The sequence below is a fragment of the Equus asinus genome, chromosome 7 (assembly GCF_041296235.1).
Source record: "Equus asinus isolate D_3611 breed Donkey chromosome 7, EquAss-T2T_v2, whole genome shotgun sequence".
NCBI classification, from domain to species: Eukaryota; Metazoa; Chordata; class Mammalia; order Perissodactyla; family Equidae; genus Equus; species Equus asinus.
In genome coordinates, this window is record NC_091796.1 from 5,200,368 (window position 1) to 5,217,555 (window position 17,188).

At 42.1% G+C, this 17,188-nt stretch overlaps 1 long non-coding RNA gene across 1 annotated transcript; it reads left to right on the forward strand.

Annotated features, from left to right (window-relative positions):
- Nucleotides 1–5,611: 5,611 nt before the first annotated feature.
- On the forward strand, nucleotides 5,612–16,591 carry LOC139045630 (uncharacterized). Its single transcript, XR_011504357.1, has 3 exons — nucleotides 5,612–8,050; nucleotides 12,369–13,892; nucleotides 14,222–16,591. It is a non-coding gene; the product is annotated as an uncharacterized lncRNA (long non-coding RNA).
- Nucleotides 16,592–17,188: the final 597 nt, after the last annotated feature.

Consider the following 17,188-nt stretch of genomic DNA (forward strand, 5'->3'; position numbering starts at 1 on the left):
CAAAATTGAAGGGAGAAATAGACAATTCAATAGTAATAGTTGGAGACTTAAATACTCCACTTTCAATAATGGATGAACAGCTAGACAGAGGATCAATAAAGAAATATAAGATTTGAACATCACTAAAAACCAACTACAGCAAACAGACATATATAGAACACTCTCTCCATCAACAGTGGAAAACATATTCTTCTCAATTGCACATGGGACATTGTCCAGGATATGATATGTTAGACCATAAAGCAAGCCTCAGTAAATTTAAAAGGACTGAAATTATACTAAATATGTTCTCTGACCACAATGGACTGAAATAAGAAATCAATAAATGAAGATGATTTGGGAAATTCACAAATACGTGGAAATTAAATAACACTCTCCTGGGGCTGGCCCCATGGCCGAGTGGTTAAGTTCACGTGCTCTGCTTTGGCAGCCTGGGGTTTTGCTGGTTCAGATCCTGGGCACAGACATGGTACTGCTCATCAGGCCATGCTGGGGTGGCGTCCCACATAGCAGAACCAGAGTCACAAGTAGAATACACAACTATGTACCAGGGGGCTTTGGGGAGAAGAAAAAAAAAAGAAAAGAAGATTGGCAACAGACGTTAGTGCAGGTGCCAATCTTAAAAAAAAAAATAAATAATACTCTCCTTAGTAATCAATTAGCCAAAGAAGAAATCATAAGAGAGTTAGAAAATACTTTGAGATGAATTAAAAATAAAACACAACATGCTAAAACTTACAGTATGCAACTAAAGCAGTGATTAGAGAGAAATTTATAGCTGTAAATGCCTATCTTAAAAAAGAAGAAAGATCCCAAATCAATAACCTAGTCTTCTTAATAAATAAGAAAAATAAAACTTAATAAATAAGAAAAATAAAAGTAAACAAAATCCAAAGCAAGCAGAAGAAGGGAAATAATAGAGATTAGAGCATAATAAGTGAAATAAAGAATAGAACAACAATAAAGAATTAACAAAACCAAAAGTTAGTTCTTTAGGAAGATCAGTAAAATCAACAAATCTTTAGCTAGACTGACCACGATGAAAAGAGAAATGATATAAATTAATAAAATTAGGAATAAAAGAGGGGACACCACTACCAACTCTACAGAAATACAAAGGACGATAAGGGAATACTATGAACAATGGTATACCAACAAATTAGATAACCCAGATTAGATGAATAGATTCCTAAACAGACAGAAACCACTGAAAATGACTCTAGAAGAGACAGAAGATGTGAATATACCTATAACAAGTAAAGAGATTGAATCAGTAATTTTAAAACTTCTCACAAGGAAAAGCCCAGGCCCAGTTGGCTTCATTAGTTTTTTCAACTATGTTAAAAGAAAAATTAACACCAATCCTTCACAATTCTGCAAAAAAATAGAAGAGGAGGAAATAGTTCCAGTATCATTCCATGAAGCCCTCATTACCCTGATACCAAAACCAGTCAAAGATCACAAGACAAAACTACAGACCAATATACCTTGTGATATATTAAGACAAAAATCCTCAATATACCAGCTGACTGAATCCAGCAAGATATAAAAAGAACTACATAACATAACCAGGGGGATCTAGCCCAGCAAGGCTGTGGGTGGAATGAACAGATGTTCGGAGCCTTTATATTTATATTATGTATTTATATAAATATTTATATATTTATTGCCTTAAATCCTTATATCTTTTAAAAAGAAGAAGGTAAAAAATCAACGAGCTATGTTTCCAACTTAAGAAGTTAGAAAAAGAACAAGAGAGCTCCAAAAAGTCTAAAAAAGGAGATAATAAACCAAAGATCATATATTGCCAGATAGAAAACAAAATTATAGGAAGGCTGATTAATGGGGCCGGCTCCGTGGCGGAACGGTTAAATTCGCGCGCTCCGCTGCGGACATGGCACCGCTCGTCAGGCCACGTTGAGGTGGTGTCCCACATCCCACAACTAGAAGGACCTGCAACTAAGATATACAACTATGTACCGGGGGGTGGGGGGTTTTGGGGAGATAAAAGCAGAAAAAAAAAAAAAAGAAGGCTGATCAAGCCAAAAGTTGGTCCTTTAAAACTTCTGGCAGATTGCTTAAAGAAAAGGAAGAACAGGTACAAACAAATAATGTTATAAATGAAAAAGAGGACATGACTAGATAGAGGAAACATTAGAAACTGTAGCTTAGCACATACGGCTCAAGAAGAAACAGAAAGCCCAAGGAGTCTCGTAACTATCACGGAGATGCAGGAGTAATTAAAAATCTCCCCACGAGAGAGCACCCGGTTCAAGAGACTGTGCAGAAGACTTCTCCCAAATTCCCAAGAAGCAGCGCATTCCACTCTTGCACAGCCTCTTCCAGAGGAAGTGCTCTCCAAGTTCTCCTAACAGGCCAGTATGCTTCTGATACCAATATTAGATAAAAGCAGTATACAAAAGGGAAATTAGAGTCCTATTTTACTCGTGAATATAGATGAAAAATTATAAAATATTAACAAACTGAATCAACCTGTGTATAAAAAAGATTATAGGCTGTGAGCAAGTTGAATTCACAGAAGTTCAAAGATTCTTTAATATTTGCATATCTATACATTTGATTTACTACATTTAGAGAACAAATGAGATAAACTAAAAGATCATATCAATAGATGCAGAAAAAAGCGTTTGATAAAATGCAACATCCATTCACGATTAAAAAGAAAAGCACTTGATAAAGGATATCTATAAAAAATTTATAAGATATATCATCGTAAATGGGAAATGAATAGAATTATTCCTTTTAAAGGTAGAAACAACAGGATCTGTGTGCTGAAAACACAGAATCTGTATGCTGAAAACTAAAAATGTGATGAAAGAAATCAAAGAATGCGTAAATAAATGGTGAAACATACTTGTGGTCATGGATTGGCAGACTCAAAATAGTAAAGGGGTCAATTCTTCCCAAAATGATCTGCAGATTTAATGCAATTCCAAACAAGATCCCAGCAGGATTATTTTGCAGATATAGACAATCTAATTTTAAAATTTATATGGAAAGGCAAAAGAATTAGAACAGTCAAGACAATTTTGAAAAAGAAGAATAAAGCTGGAGGAATCACACAGCCCTACTTCATGGCTTACTAAGACGACAGTAATAAGAGCAGTGTATGCTGGCACACGGACAGGTGTACAGACCAATGGAGCAGGATAGAGTCTAGAAATAGACCCATGTAATATGGTCCGAATGAATTTGTGACAATGGTAGAAAAGCAATTCAATAGAAACAGGATTTTCTTTTTAACAAATGGTGTTAGAACAATTGGATGTCCATATGCAGAAAAAGCCTCATTCTCTGGCTTTATTAACAAATTAACTCAAAGAGTGAAATCAGTTGTTGGAGAATGAGAAGATAAGTCCCTTACTGGGAGAAAATATTTACACACCACATATCTGGACTTTTATCCAGAATATATAAAGAACTCTCAACTTCAACAGTAAGAAAACTCAATTAAAAAATGGGCGAACGAATTGAACAGACACTTCACTAAAGAGGATGGATGGATGGCAAATAAATACTTAAAAAGATGTTCATCGTTAGATGTTAGGGAAATGCAAATTAAAACCACAATGTGCTGTCGGTAAGCCTTATGTGTTCCTTCACATCAGTGTTGTCTTAGATGTAAATTTCAAGAGGTCAGGGAATTTAACCCCTGTTAGAGTGTCTAGAACAAAAGAATACTTCCAAGAGAAGTCCTCGTGAAGATGCAGAGCCACTGGAACTCTCAACACTGCTGGTGGGGACATAAAATGGTGCAGCCACTTTGGAAGACAGGCTGGCATTTTCTTATAAAGTTAAACAATCCCGCTCCTAGGTGTAAAATTCCTAGAGAAATTAAAATGAACGTTCACTCAAAATCTGCAAATGAATAGCCACAGCAGCTCTATTCATATTCACCCAAGACTGGAAATGACTCAAATGAATGGATAAACAAACTGTGGTTCATCCACACAATGGAATATGACTCAATAATATAAAGGAAGGAATTATTGATACATCTAATAACTTTCATGAATCTCGAAACCATTACACTGAGTGAAAGAAGCTAGTCTCAAAAACGTATGACTCCATCTCTATGACATTCTCCAAAGGACAAAACTCTAGTGATTGGCAGCATGTCTGTGATTAGCTGCGGATACCGGTGGAGGGAGAGTGAATATAAAAGGGCAGCATGAGGGAGACTTTTGGACGATGGAACTATTCTGTACCTGATTGTGATGGTGGTTACATGAATGTATACGTGTCAAAATTCACAGATTGGTACACTTATTCACACACAAGTCAATTCTACTGTATGTTAAACTAAAAATAAGACTCTATAAACTAATACCAGCTAGAGTTTGTTGTCTTGTTACGTACCATGAAGTCAGCTCTGACTCCTGGTGATCCTATGAGTGAGCGATGTCCACAAGGTCCAGCCCTCAACAGCCCTGTGTAACTCCTGTAGACTCATTTGGTCCTCCTCCTTTCCTGCTGCTTTCTACTTCTCCCAGCCATTATTGCCTTTTCCAAAGAATCTTGCCCTCTCGGGATGTGTCCAAAGTAGGACAGCCTCAGTTTTATCATTTTTGCCTCCATCAATAGCTGAGCCTTAATTTGCCCCAGGACCCACTTATTCTTCTCTCTGGCAGCCCAGGGCATCCACAGAGCTCTCCTCCACCGCCATATTTCAGATGAGTCCATTTTTTTTCTGTCAGCCTTCTTCACTGTCCAGCTTTTGTACCTGTACATAGTAATTGGGAATTCGAGGGTGTGGATAATCTTGGCCTTGGTCTCTAATGACGCTTCCTTACACTTGACAATCTTTCCTAATTCTTTCATTGCTGCCCTTCTGAGTCTCAGTCTTCTCTTGACTTTTTGGCTGTGGTCTCTGTCTAAACTGATGACTGAACCAAGGTAAACAAAATCTGTAAAAATTTCAATGTCTTCATTGTCTACACTAAAGTTGTGTAGTTTTTCTGTAGTCATGATTTTTGTCTTCCTGATGTTCAAATACACTCCTTCTTTGGCACTTGAATTATTATCATGCGCTTTAAACGATGGGTGTCAGCAAGGCCTGTATTATGGCAGAAATTCTTAAAGCTCCCAACACCAGTTGCGTACTTCTTCAGTTACACAAATAAAATATTTTAGTCACAGGAAAAAAATACTATAGGAAGAAGACCTGGATGCCTACTACTACTACTTCTAAACAACATGGACTTTAGGTTCAAAAAAATAAAGACATGAGGACTGGAAGGGAGGAAATCTAACCATTACTGCTTGCAAGCAGGGAGGAGGGGTCTAAGAATGAAGAGAAAAGAGATGCACCCGCTCGCCAGCGCAGATCTTCTGGTCTGAGGCTGACCTGGGCCAGGAAAGGAGAGAACTTGTAAATGAACTCTGGGTCTCTAATGTTTAACCGGACTAGCCCCTTTACTACCTAGAAAAGAGGCTATTGTTTAGCACTGAAAGTGACTAAGCTGGGAGAGTTGCCAAAAATGTCAGGCGCCAGGAATACTGAAAACACTATATGTTGTGGGAAAAAAAAAAAAAAAAACACCCGGAAATCTGCTTTCTGATTGCACCATAGCCAGACAAGCTAATTCACTACGCTGAAGAGATGTTTACTCTCTGATGGAGTAGAAGCAACAAACCCATGGAGATCAGGCCCAGGTCAGAGACCCTCACCCTGGCTCCCTTCGCCACGCCCACACACCCACTCATGCTGGGAGGAGCAGGAAAACTTCCCAACTCAAAGTAAGTAAAACTGGTACCTTCCTTGCCCTCCTGGGATTTACAATCCAAGACAAGGATGATGGGAAGGGGCGTGCACCGCTTGTAGACAACTCAGCAAATCTTTCCCATTAAAACAGCAATCTGGAAAAGAAAAGGGTGTGCATTTGGCAGAAGGAGTGAGTGAAGAAGGGAAAAAATTACACGATAAGATGAAAAGAACTTGGCAGTGAGACTGGAGACACTGAGTGCTGGGGAAGGCTGGCAGTGGGGAATTAAGTAAAGAAGGGTTGAGTGTATGGGTCTGCACAGATGAACGGCAACTTTTTGTTTGTTTGATTTTTGGCTAGCGTTACTTGATTACCTGCATTGACTGGCATTCGTTGTATGGGATTTTCTTCCTGAGTAATCCTGTACCTTGGCAAGCACATAGAATATAGTTTTTGTAACTTTTTAAAAACATTGCTGGCATAGGTTAGTTGTAATCAGAACAGCTATAATCAGTGCTTCACAGAGAATCTGTTTTCTGATTTCACAGAGGCAACAACGCTTTATCAGAGGGCTCACTTTCATTCTCACTTGATATTTTCCTTTATTAACCATCATGGGGGCCAGCCCCGTGGCCGAGTGGTTAAGTTTGCAGGCTCCACTTCAGTGGCCTGGGGTTAACTGGTTCGGATCCTGGGTGTGGAGCTATGTAACAATCATCAAGCCATGCTGTGGCGGCATCCCACATAGGAGAACTAGAATGACTTACAACTGGGATATACAGCTATGTACTTGGGCTTTGGGGAGAAAGAGAAAAAAAAAAAAAAGAGGAAGATTGGCAACAGATGTTAGCTCAGGGCCAATATTCCTCACGAAAAAGCATACCTTAAAAAAAAAAAATTGGGGCCAGCCCAGTGGTGCAGTGGTTAAGTATGCACGTTCTGCTTGGGCAATCTGAGGTTCACTGGTTCGGATCCTGGATGTGGACATGGCACCACTTGGCAAGCTATGCTGTGGCAGGCATCCCACATATAAAGTAGAGGAAGATGGGCACAGATGTTAGCTCAGGGCCAATCTTCCTCAGCAAAAAAGAAGAGGATTGGCAGCACATGTTAGCCCAGGGCTAATCTTCCTTAAAAAAAAAATCATGTTTTCTAGCTGGGACTCAAACAGATTTTTGTACATCCATGTTCATAGTAGCATTATTCACAATAGCCAAAAGGTGAAACCAACCCAAACGTCTGTTGACAGATTGGTGGATAAGCAAAATGTGGTATATCCATACAACAGAATATTATTCAGCCCTAAAAAGGCAGGAAATTCTGACACATGCTACAATATTGGTGAACCTTCAGGACATTATGCTAAGTGAAATAAGCTAGATACAAAAAGATGAATACTGTATGACTCCACGTGTGAGGTACCTGGAGTAGTCACACTCAGAGAGACAGAATGCACAACGGTGGTTGCCAGGGGCTGGTAGGAGGGAGGAATGGGAAGTTGAGTGTTTGATCGTTTTTACTGTTTAATAGGTACAGAGTTTCAGTTTAGGATAAAAAGTTATGAAGATGGGTAGTGGTGATGGTTGCATCACATTGTGAATGTAATTAATACCACTAGGTAAAAAGGTATTAAATGGTTAAAATGGTAAATTTTATGTTATGTATATTTTACCACAATTTTTAAAAAATCATGTTTTCTAATGGGAAATTATATATCTTTCAGCCACTTGTTTTATTATTAAAAATTAGTATCAACAAAGAAAAATATATAATACCATTAATCTATTTATGGACCACTTTCATAGTTTATCCTTAACTATCTTTGTCCTTTGCTCATTGTTTCAGTGCCAAAATTCTCTAGAAAACTTATCAAAGTGCATAATGATTTAGGAAGTCATCCTGTGACTCCCTTTCCTGCTCTGTGTGAAGTTCCATTTAGTTCTGTAAAAGTCATAGCTGGTGGTGGGATCTGAAGAGGAGGCCTTAAGAAATGAGAATGTTTCTCGTTTCTGTGTGTTTGCAGCAGAAGTAGCCATGGAGACGTTGTAGAAACAATGTGGTAATTCTTTAGCCAACTTCTCCCCAAGCTGCTTCATTTCCTTTTATCATCTTTTGGGATGCTGTCTGCCCCAAGTTTCCTGTCTGTAAAGTATTCCGAAGGACTTTCTACTGATTCTGAATCTCAAGGCTGGGGGAAATGAGAAGGGCTGGCAGAACAGGGGGCTGGACGCCGAGGAATTCACGATGAGTGAGACCCTGCTTTTCTCCCAAGATGTCCCCCGTTCAGTGGGAGAGCTAGATTTGTAACACACATACACAATCAGGTAAGCACTGTGGGAGGGTGTTTAAACAGTGATGGGGTGGGGAGAGGGGAGGGGGGTCAGGTGAGACCCTGAGGATGTGGGATTGGAGGGGGGTCTTGAGGGATGAGCAGGGGCCACCAGGAATGAAGGAGGACCCAGGGGCTCCACAGCGAGCCGCTTGTGCAGGAGAGGGCGGGAATGGCACGAGCAGGGATCATTTCACAGAGCATTCAAGTGACCCTTGAGCTGGAGCATGGAAGTCAGCTTCCTTGTCCAGGAAAATAACTCATAGCTCAGGAGGGGACGGGATGTCGTCGTGGAGGCCTGGACAGGACTTTTGACTGAATGTGAGGGCTGAGGGGCTGGTTAAGACCGTTAGTGGCCCAAAGCACTGAAAGGATTTTGGCACTCCCCCATAACTAAGTCAGCATAAAAATAACTCTCAAATGTAAATTGAATGCATAGAAGTCTAACAGAGTTAGCTTTCCCCATGATAATTATTTCTTTGCTTTGCATCATATATCCAAAATAAAATTAAGTCCTTTCAGCAAGTATTTTGAGGTTTTGTGCTGCTCTTGTGCCCTAAGCATGTGCTTACAATCCCCACTGTAAAAATCCACTCATATGTCATCAGGGAAATGCAAATTAAAACAACAACGAAACACCACTACGCACCTACCGGAATGGCCAAAATCTAAAACACTGGCGACACCAAATGCTGGCAAGAATGTGGAGCAACAAGAACTCTCGTCCATTGCTGATGGGAAGGCAAGATGGTACAGCCATGTTGCCAGACAGCTGGCAGTTTCTTGCAAAACTAAACGTACTCTTACCATGTGATCCGGCAGTAGTGCTCCTTGGTACTTACCCGAAGGAGTTGTGTCCACACAAAAATCCTCACATGGATGTTTATAGCAGCTTCGTTCATGATTGCCAACACTTAGAAGCCGCTAAGATGTCCTTCAGTAGGTGAGTGGATAAATAAACTGTGGTTCAGCCAGACAGTGGAGTAGTGTTCAGTGCAAAAAAGGAATGAGCTATCGACAAAAAAGAAATGAGCTATCAAACCAAAAAAACACGAGTATCAAACCATGAGAAGACATGGAGGGAGCTTAAATGCAAGTTATTAAGTGAAAGAAGCCAATCTGAAAACGCTGCATACTATATGATTCCAACTACATGACGTTCTGGAAAAGGCGAAACTACGGAGACAGTAAAAGAGCAGTGGTCGCCAGGGGTGAGAGAGAGCGAGGGAAGAATAAGTGGAGCGCAGAGGGTTTTTAGGGCATTGGAACGGCTTTGTGTGATGCTATAATGGTGGACAGATGTCATTATAAATTTTTCCAAACCCATAGAATGTACAACACCAAGAGTGGGTCCTAATATAAACTGTGAACTCTGGGTGATAACGACATGTCAATGTAGGTTTATCAATTATAACTAATGTACCACTTTGTGGGGGATGTTGATAGTGGGGAGTCTGTGTACATGTGGGAGCTGGGGAAATCTCTGTACTTTCTGCTCAATTTTGCTGTGAACCTAAAACTGGAAAATAAAGTCTAGTTAATAAAGTCTAGTGTTGGGTGTGAGAGAGGGGTAGGACCAAGGATCATCCTGGGTTTCTGGCCTAGGAGGTTGCTAGGTGAATGATGACGTCATTGGTGGGTTTAAGGGCTCTCAGAAGGAGTGTATTTGAGCAGAAAAGGTGAAAGACATCTGAGGCTAAAGAAGGTCAAGACGCGCATTCTGGGAAGCAGGGTTGAGGTGGCACAACCTCTTCTATGTAATAATACAATCTCGTCATTAACAAAGCCACTGCTGTCTCTCAACAATGTTTGGAGAGCCAAGATTAACAGGGCTGAGGGAGTGTGGGGGTGATTTGACACTATGGCTTCTCATACGCTGACATTTAATAACCACCTAATTCCTTGGTAAGTAGAATCTAATTCCAGAATGATTAGTATCTTCAGGATGTTTATATGGCAAAGTAGCTGCAGCCAAGGCATTTAGTCTTTTCCGATGCTAACAGCTTAGACCCATCAGCGAGCTGAGGGCCTTTGATTTGCTGGTGAAAAAGATCCACTTCATTGGACCCAGTTCGGCGTTAGGTGAGCAGTTACAGCTGCGGACCATTTCAGGCATGCTTTACTGTGCAGCGTTGCATGTTATTTGCCAAAAAGGAAATAACAAATTCTGGGAAGTCGTCCTTTCCTAAAGACCCTTGTGTAGGCATCTCAAGGCCAAGTGGCATGATGCGTTTTTTTCCCTGTGAGGTGCTTTCACGTGAATGGTATGGGTGTGATACGGATCTTTCACATGTGCTCACATGAAGACAGCACTGTGTGTAAAGTGTGGGCTGGAAAAAGGATTCAGGGTGAGAGCGAGAAGGATTAGCATCAGCGTGGTTACTCCCATCTCTCCTCTTGCACTGGAGGGAAATCCCAACAAGCAGCTGTGTCTTGAGTGGAAATGAAAATATGAGAAGGGAGGCCAAAAAAGGCTAGACATTTCCTAAAGTTTGTCTCAAACAATGTGGTACAACTGTGGGTGGTTAGGAAACCTCAGACGCTTATAAGTCCAAGGCGAGCCCTGTGAGGAACACAGTGATTCATTTTGTGCGAAGATTTCTGGCAAACTTCAAGAAACAACAAAGGCATCAGCAGAACAGCACAGCAAAGACTGCAGTGGGTGGTTCTGGATGTACTACATCCAAAACAGTATGGGAAATAACGTTGAGTGCCTGCAGGATTTCAATCACAGCCCTTAACCAATATCGCTGGTGTTCTAAGATCAAAGGAAAACACTGCTCGTGTGTGTTCTGTGAGCTGAGTTTCCATAGTACCCACAAAGGAAACAGGCGCTCTACTTTCTTGAGTTTCAGCTCCACTGACAGATCCATGACAAGCCATGGTTTCCTTATTTCTCACGCAAGCTCCTTCACTTTCTCAAACCAAGCAGTGCCACAAAGGGGACAGAACCTGGACTAACGGTCCTAAAATGTGGTTCCACCATAAAAGGACCTGATCTCAAGACAACAAAAGAAGGATTACATGACTTGTGGAGCCATTGAAAATAAAAATGGTGGCTCTTCATTAGGGAAATGCACTTTAAAATCACAACGAAATGCCACTTTACATCCACTGCAATGGCTATAAGCAATACAACGAGTGTTGGAGAGGATGTAGAGAAACTGGAATCCTTGTACATTGCTATTGAGAATGTAAAATGGTCCAACCACTTTGGAAAACAGTTTGGCGGTTTCTTAAGCTAAACATAAATTTACTGTAAGACCCAGCAATTCCGTTCCTAGGAATTCAAGAAAAATAAAAACATATGTCCACATAAAGACATGTGCATAAATATTCATAACAGCATTATTCACAATAGCCAAAAAGTAGAAACAACTCAAATGTCCATCAACTGAATAGATGTCACATATCTATACAATGGATTACTGTCCAATAATATGAGAGGAATGAAGTATTGATACATTTACAACTTAGATGAACCTCAAAAATATTAAGTGAAAGTAGCTAGGTGCAAAAAACACCTATTATATGATTCTATTTATATGCAATGTCCAGAAAAGAGCAAATCTATAGAGACAGATTAGTGGCTGCCTGGGGCTGAGCGTAGGAACAGGAAGTGAATGCAAATGGACAAGAGAGATCTTTATGGGGTGATAGAAATGTTCCCAAACTGGATGGTGGTAATGGTTGCACAACTCTGTAAATTTACTAAACATCACTGAATTATGTACTTAAAATAGAGAAAATTTTAGGGTATGTAAATTATACTTCAATAAATCTGTTTAAAAAATAATGATGATGACTATAACCCAGCAATCTGAGAACCCACAGTGTGGAGGATCTCTGATCAAGGAGGCCACTTGTCCTTAGAAAGGAGGAAATTGTGTTCGTTTGCCATGCAAGAGTTGTGAGAGGCAAGAGCCATTGTCCCGAGTTTCTGGGCAGATGACGAGAGGCTTTCTCTGGCCCTTAGAAGATGATAAAGATGAAAGGGAGGAAAAATTATATAATCCTATGGCTTGGCCCACAACCCTTCCACTATAATGTCCCCCACTGGAGTCCATTTGGGATCCCTGTGTACGTTTGGCGTGCAAGACCTAGCAGGTGGTCCTGGGACCAGCACAGGTTTGGCAGCAGCAGCTGCAGACCTGTCTTTTCGCAGGGTCCCTCGGGGGGCAGGGGTCACAGGAGAGAACAGAGAGGAAAGGAGATACAGCATATCCTTCTACAGAGAATTCCAAATTGTAGAGTATCTGTTCCCACTAAAGGAGGGCTGAGACCCTGCTTCATTCATCTCTACATCTTTATAGAATGAATGAACTCCTACCATGTTAAGTATTATTACGAAAAATGAACGAGGCTGGGAGACCACAGAAGACGAGGCAAGAGCACGTTCGAAGTGGTTCAGGATGGCCAAGGGCTGCATCTCTCGGACATCCGGTGTCACAGCAGCTCTTGAGACCAGAAGCTACCGATGCCAGAGCTCTGATGTCCGCTTCTCTTCCAGTAATTCATCTCTGTAAATAACAATGGTTTTTCATTACACAAATAATTCATGCTTGTCTTAAGAATAAAATAAAAATCGCCTGTCATTCCTCCACCTACAGGTTAACGCTATAAACATTTTGATGTCTCTTTCGAGAATTTTTTGTGTATATACATAAATATATGATACACATAAAAAAAACTAAGGTGGAATATTATGTTTTGAAACCTGCTTTTTCACCCATTGCCATGTCATGAATGTCAGAACTGGTCAAGACTCTTTCTACTGTAAATGACAGAAACCCAGCCCAAACTGGCTTAGCCACACAGGGAATTTATCCATTGGGTAACTGAAAAGTCAGCGCTCCAATGAAGTCCTCAGGAATCCCGCTCTCCATCCCCCTCCCTCCTGGAGGCTGGTCTTACTCTCCAGCAGACTCTCCCTGTTGTGGCCCCTGGCACCACATCTGCAGACCCTGGCAGCCGCAGGGCAAAGAAGTCTTCTCTTTCTCAGTTGTTCCAACACAGGCTGAGAACTGAGTCCTTTTGGCTCTCGTTGTCCCATTGGCCCCCTGGAGCTTGGTTGGCCCCTAACCAGCCCCAGGGCTGGGAAAATTGACACTCTCCTCAACAGGCTGTCTCACAAGCCCACCCCCACTGCTGATGGGGACAAGCCACAGGGACTGAGCATGAAAGGATGTGATTCCCCAAGGAAACATGGGGTGTGCCATGAGAAGGGAAGGGTGCAGGGCAAAGAGTAATGACAACTTCTCCTATGATCCCATTCCTATCAACGTAGACTTCATGTCACAATTTTTGGTGACAGTATACATTTTTCCATGTGTGGATGACTGAAGTTTATTGAACCAATCCCTATTACACACATTTAGGTTAATTCCAACTTGTTGCTGTTATAAACTGTGTTGTAAAGAGTATCCTGACACTACATCTTTGCCTGTGTCCTTCAAGAATCCTTAATTCTCCTGAATCAGGGTAAAACAGTTATTGAGCTTTATAAACTAGATGATTTTGGGACTCTCAGTAAAATTGTGCTAGAAGCCATGCTTTCTTTCACCGTTCTAAGCTCCTGTCTCCTCACCTCTTGGAACTCCGGTCTCTGATTGTAAAGGACTCCCAGAGAGACCCATACCCGGATCCCCCACCCAGCGTAGAACCAAACTGTGAAATAACTTCTCCTTCCACTCCAAACAAAACTCTCATTTAAAAATAGGGCTGGGGCCGGCCCGGTGGCACAGTGGTTAAGTTCACACGTTCTGCTTCGGCGGCCCGGGGTTCACCGGTTCGGATCCCGGGTGCAGACTGGACACCGCTTGGCACGCCGTGCTGTGGTAAGCATCCCACGTATAAAGTAGAGGAAGATGGGCATGGATGCTAGCTCAGGGTCAGTCTTCCTCAGCAAAAAGAGGAGGATTGGCAGCAGTTAGCTCAGGGCTAACCTTCCTCAAAAAAAAAAAAAAAAAAAAGAAAATGGGGCTAATCTCACGTAAGAGAAAAGTAAGAGAAGGATCTGGATAAAGTAACCCCAAATGATGGTGTAGTTGACCTTTCTTCAGAAAGGTGGCATGTGTTTGAGCAGTGACTTTTTTTGAGTGGGGAGGGGAGTTTGGCTACCACTTGTTTTCTTCAGGCTTGCCCTCCCTCACCCATAACCCCACAGGTGATCAGAAACCTGCCCACTTCTGAAAGGCAGCCTCCCCTTTTCTGGACTTTCGCCATTGCACAAACGTGGTGGCCACCGCCGGATGGGCAAGAGAGATTGTAACAAAGCTAAGCGTGAGTTAAAATCTTGTTCTGATGATAACTTTTGCAAATGGCTGGTAAAGCTGACGAATGTTTGAAACTTTCTTGGCATGGGGCAGGATACTTCAGTAAATGGTTGTGACATGGATAAAACATTTTACAGTCTCACTTATAGAGCGAGCAATTCCAACGTCGAAATAAGAATTAGAATATCAAATCTAGAAGCAGGCGAGTGGGCCTCTCACCCTGTCACTCCCACTAACAGAGTATATAAAAAGGCCATGCCCTTGGCCGTGAAGTATTAGCTGGTGACATTCGTTCAATCTGCCCTGCCAGGTCTCTGGGATAATGTACAGGAATATATCAAGAACGACACGAACATAGGTATATTTATTGTTGTTAAAGTCCTTTTAGGAAGAAAAATATTTTTATAAGCTCTATGTATGTAAAAATGTAGCAGAATTGAGCACTAATAACCCTAGTTGTCCGGTATAGTCAGAATAAAAACTATAGAATTTTACTTTTTATTCCAATAAAGGCCTATAAGCAAAATATTCATATTCTGTTCTCAGTGACAAGTTCAACTGCCAATAGATGAGTTCAGAACCCAAAGGATATGTTCAAACGTATTCTTAACTCTGCGATGTGTCCGGATTGTTCAATTTGCCTCAGGAAATCAGAAAGAAATATTTATCTTATAAAAGCACTTTCATAAGAAAAATTCCACAGGGTGCTCAAAGTTTTCTGATCTTTTAGAGGATGTGCTAGAAATATGTATTCCACCCATTTCTTCAGCAGATATTTAAGGACGTCCTTCGTAGTAGGTGCCAGATTAGATGCTGGGATTACAACAGAAAATAAGACACGGTCCTTGCCCTCACACAGCCTCTAGTCTGACGGAAAAAATAAATGAAGAGGCACAGTCTGGTCTGAGTGCTTAATGAAACATACAAACTTGATTACATCGATGTTCCCTCTGCTCTGATGTGGGGGGTGCCTGAGCCCTGGCATGGGGCACTGGTCCTGGACTCTAGAACACCGGTGCCTTTCATCTGCTGCCAGGATTTCTGCGCCATGTGGTTATACAGAGCTAAATTTCCGTCTCCTTCAAGACAAAGGAAAACTTCCTGGTGAACTTCTGTGTAAATTAAGTATGATTGGAGGGATCACTGTACTCAGCCATTTCTAATATTACCACTTCAGTTTTCATAGTTTGGGAAAAGAAGGAGAGAAAAGAGTTACTGGATTTCATACAATTCTTTTAAGGAGTCACACCTGTTCAAATCAGGACACGAAGCTGGCACAGGGCCACGCCACTCCCCCAGCTCTGCCCATTCCCCTGCTCCTGACCTGCGGGGCCCCATGAAGGCTGCCAGTCATTCGGAATTACACAGCAGAATCGCAGAATTGTGCTGGTGGCAGCAATGTGCAGCAAGCAGGATCCCTGGGAGATGAGACCAAACTCATTTCTTCTTGGTCGTCAAGCCAAAGCTTCACATTTTGTTGTTAATGTAATTATTTATTTGTTATTTTTTTGCTGCTCTAGAGGAGTATCTTTAGCCATCCAGCTGGCCTGTAAGGCACCTTCATGTGAACACCCAGAAAAGGCCCCTGTGGACAGGTAATCTCAAAAGGCGTTCCCCCCGATGGAAAAGGGCTTGGTGGGTGGAGAGCTGGTGGACTTCAGCCCCATCGCCTCTCCAGGGCTTTGTGCTGCCGTGCCAGCCACACCATGGGATGGCAGCCCTGCATTCTAAGGATTTCGTTTTGGCTCCAGAGAGTACTATAACTTCTGTATTAAAGCAATGCTGAATGTTTAAAGGACTTCTTTACTGTGGGATTATAATATTTTTTCTTCTGTATACTTTTCTTTATGAAATGCCAAAAGAAGTGTGATTATCAACATATTTTTAAAACTTACAAAAGTAAAAGCTACTTTGCAAATCCTAGTGTTGTTCATCTTGATTTTAAGTTCTGCTTTCCCCCTGCAGTTTTCATCCCTAGGTTTTACATGACTATGTTCACACTTCTTTTATCTCATTCTCCTTCCTATTCCTGCCTATCCTGCGGACGACCCCACTCCCCCACACCCAAAAAATTCTGGGGAAAGGGAATCAACTTTGCACCAAGTCAAGATTTTACAGCAGCGTCCTAGGATGTCTCTGTGCTTCACAACTATTTTGTAATGAGACGACCAAGTTTCGATACAGCCAGCCTGGGAAACATTCCCAGTAGTGCTTCTGGCTGGCGTGCCCTGGGGGGTCGGGTGAGGGGGGGAGCTGGTGAGACAGAAGGAACTCCAACAGGCGTTATTGCTGTCGACTGAGTGACCCCAGATCCCGAGGGTCCCAATCCTTATTGCATTAGGGGATATCTGCGGTGCACCCAAAGGGCTCCCTAGGGGTGGCCATTTGTTAATCGGGTGTTTTATAATCCCTGGAGACTTCTACCACTGAGCCATGGACCGTTAACCGGCGAGTTGCAGAAGAGACAAGGTTAAAACGCTAGCTCCTGAGGGATAACTACCGAGCCATTATCAGGGCGGGGGTATCTCCTGTTATCCCTGCTCTCGGGACGCATGTGTGAAATTCAGGCGCAGCGCAGGCGGGAGCACAAGCCCCGACCGGCTGGCACGAAACAGCAGTTGAATAAGCTTTCGAAGAGTGAATGCATGAGCCACCAGGGCGGGGAGCTTTCAGAGGCGTTCAGCTGTGACAGTTCCCCTCTTGGCGTACCACCCACCGAGGACTCTCCAAGGCAGAAAGGCTTTTAGGGAGCGGAGGAGCAGCCAGGGTGGGGAGGGGAGAGTTGGCAAGAACCAGGACAGCACTGTGGGCCCAGGCGCCCGCCCGTTTTTTATGAGGGCTGCGATTTGAACATTGAA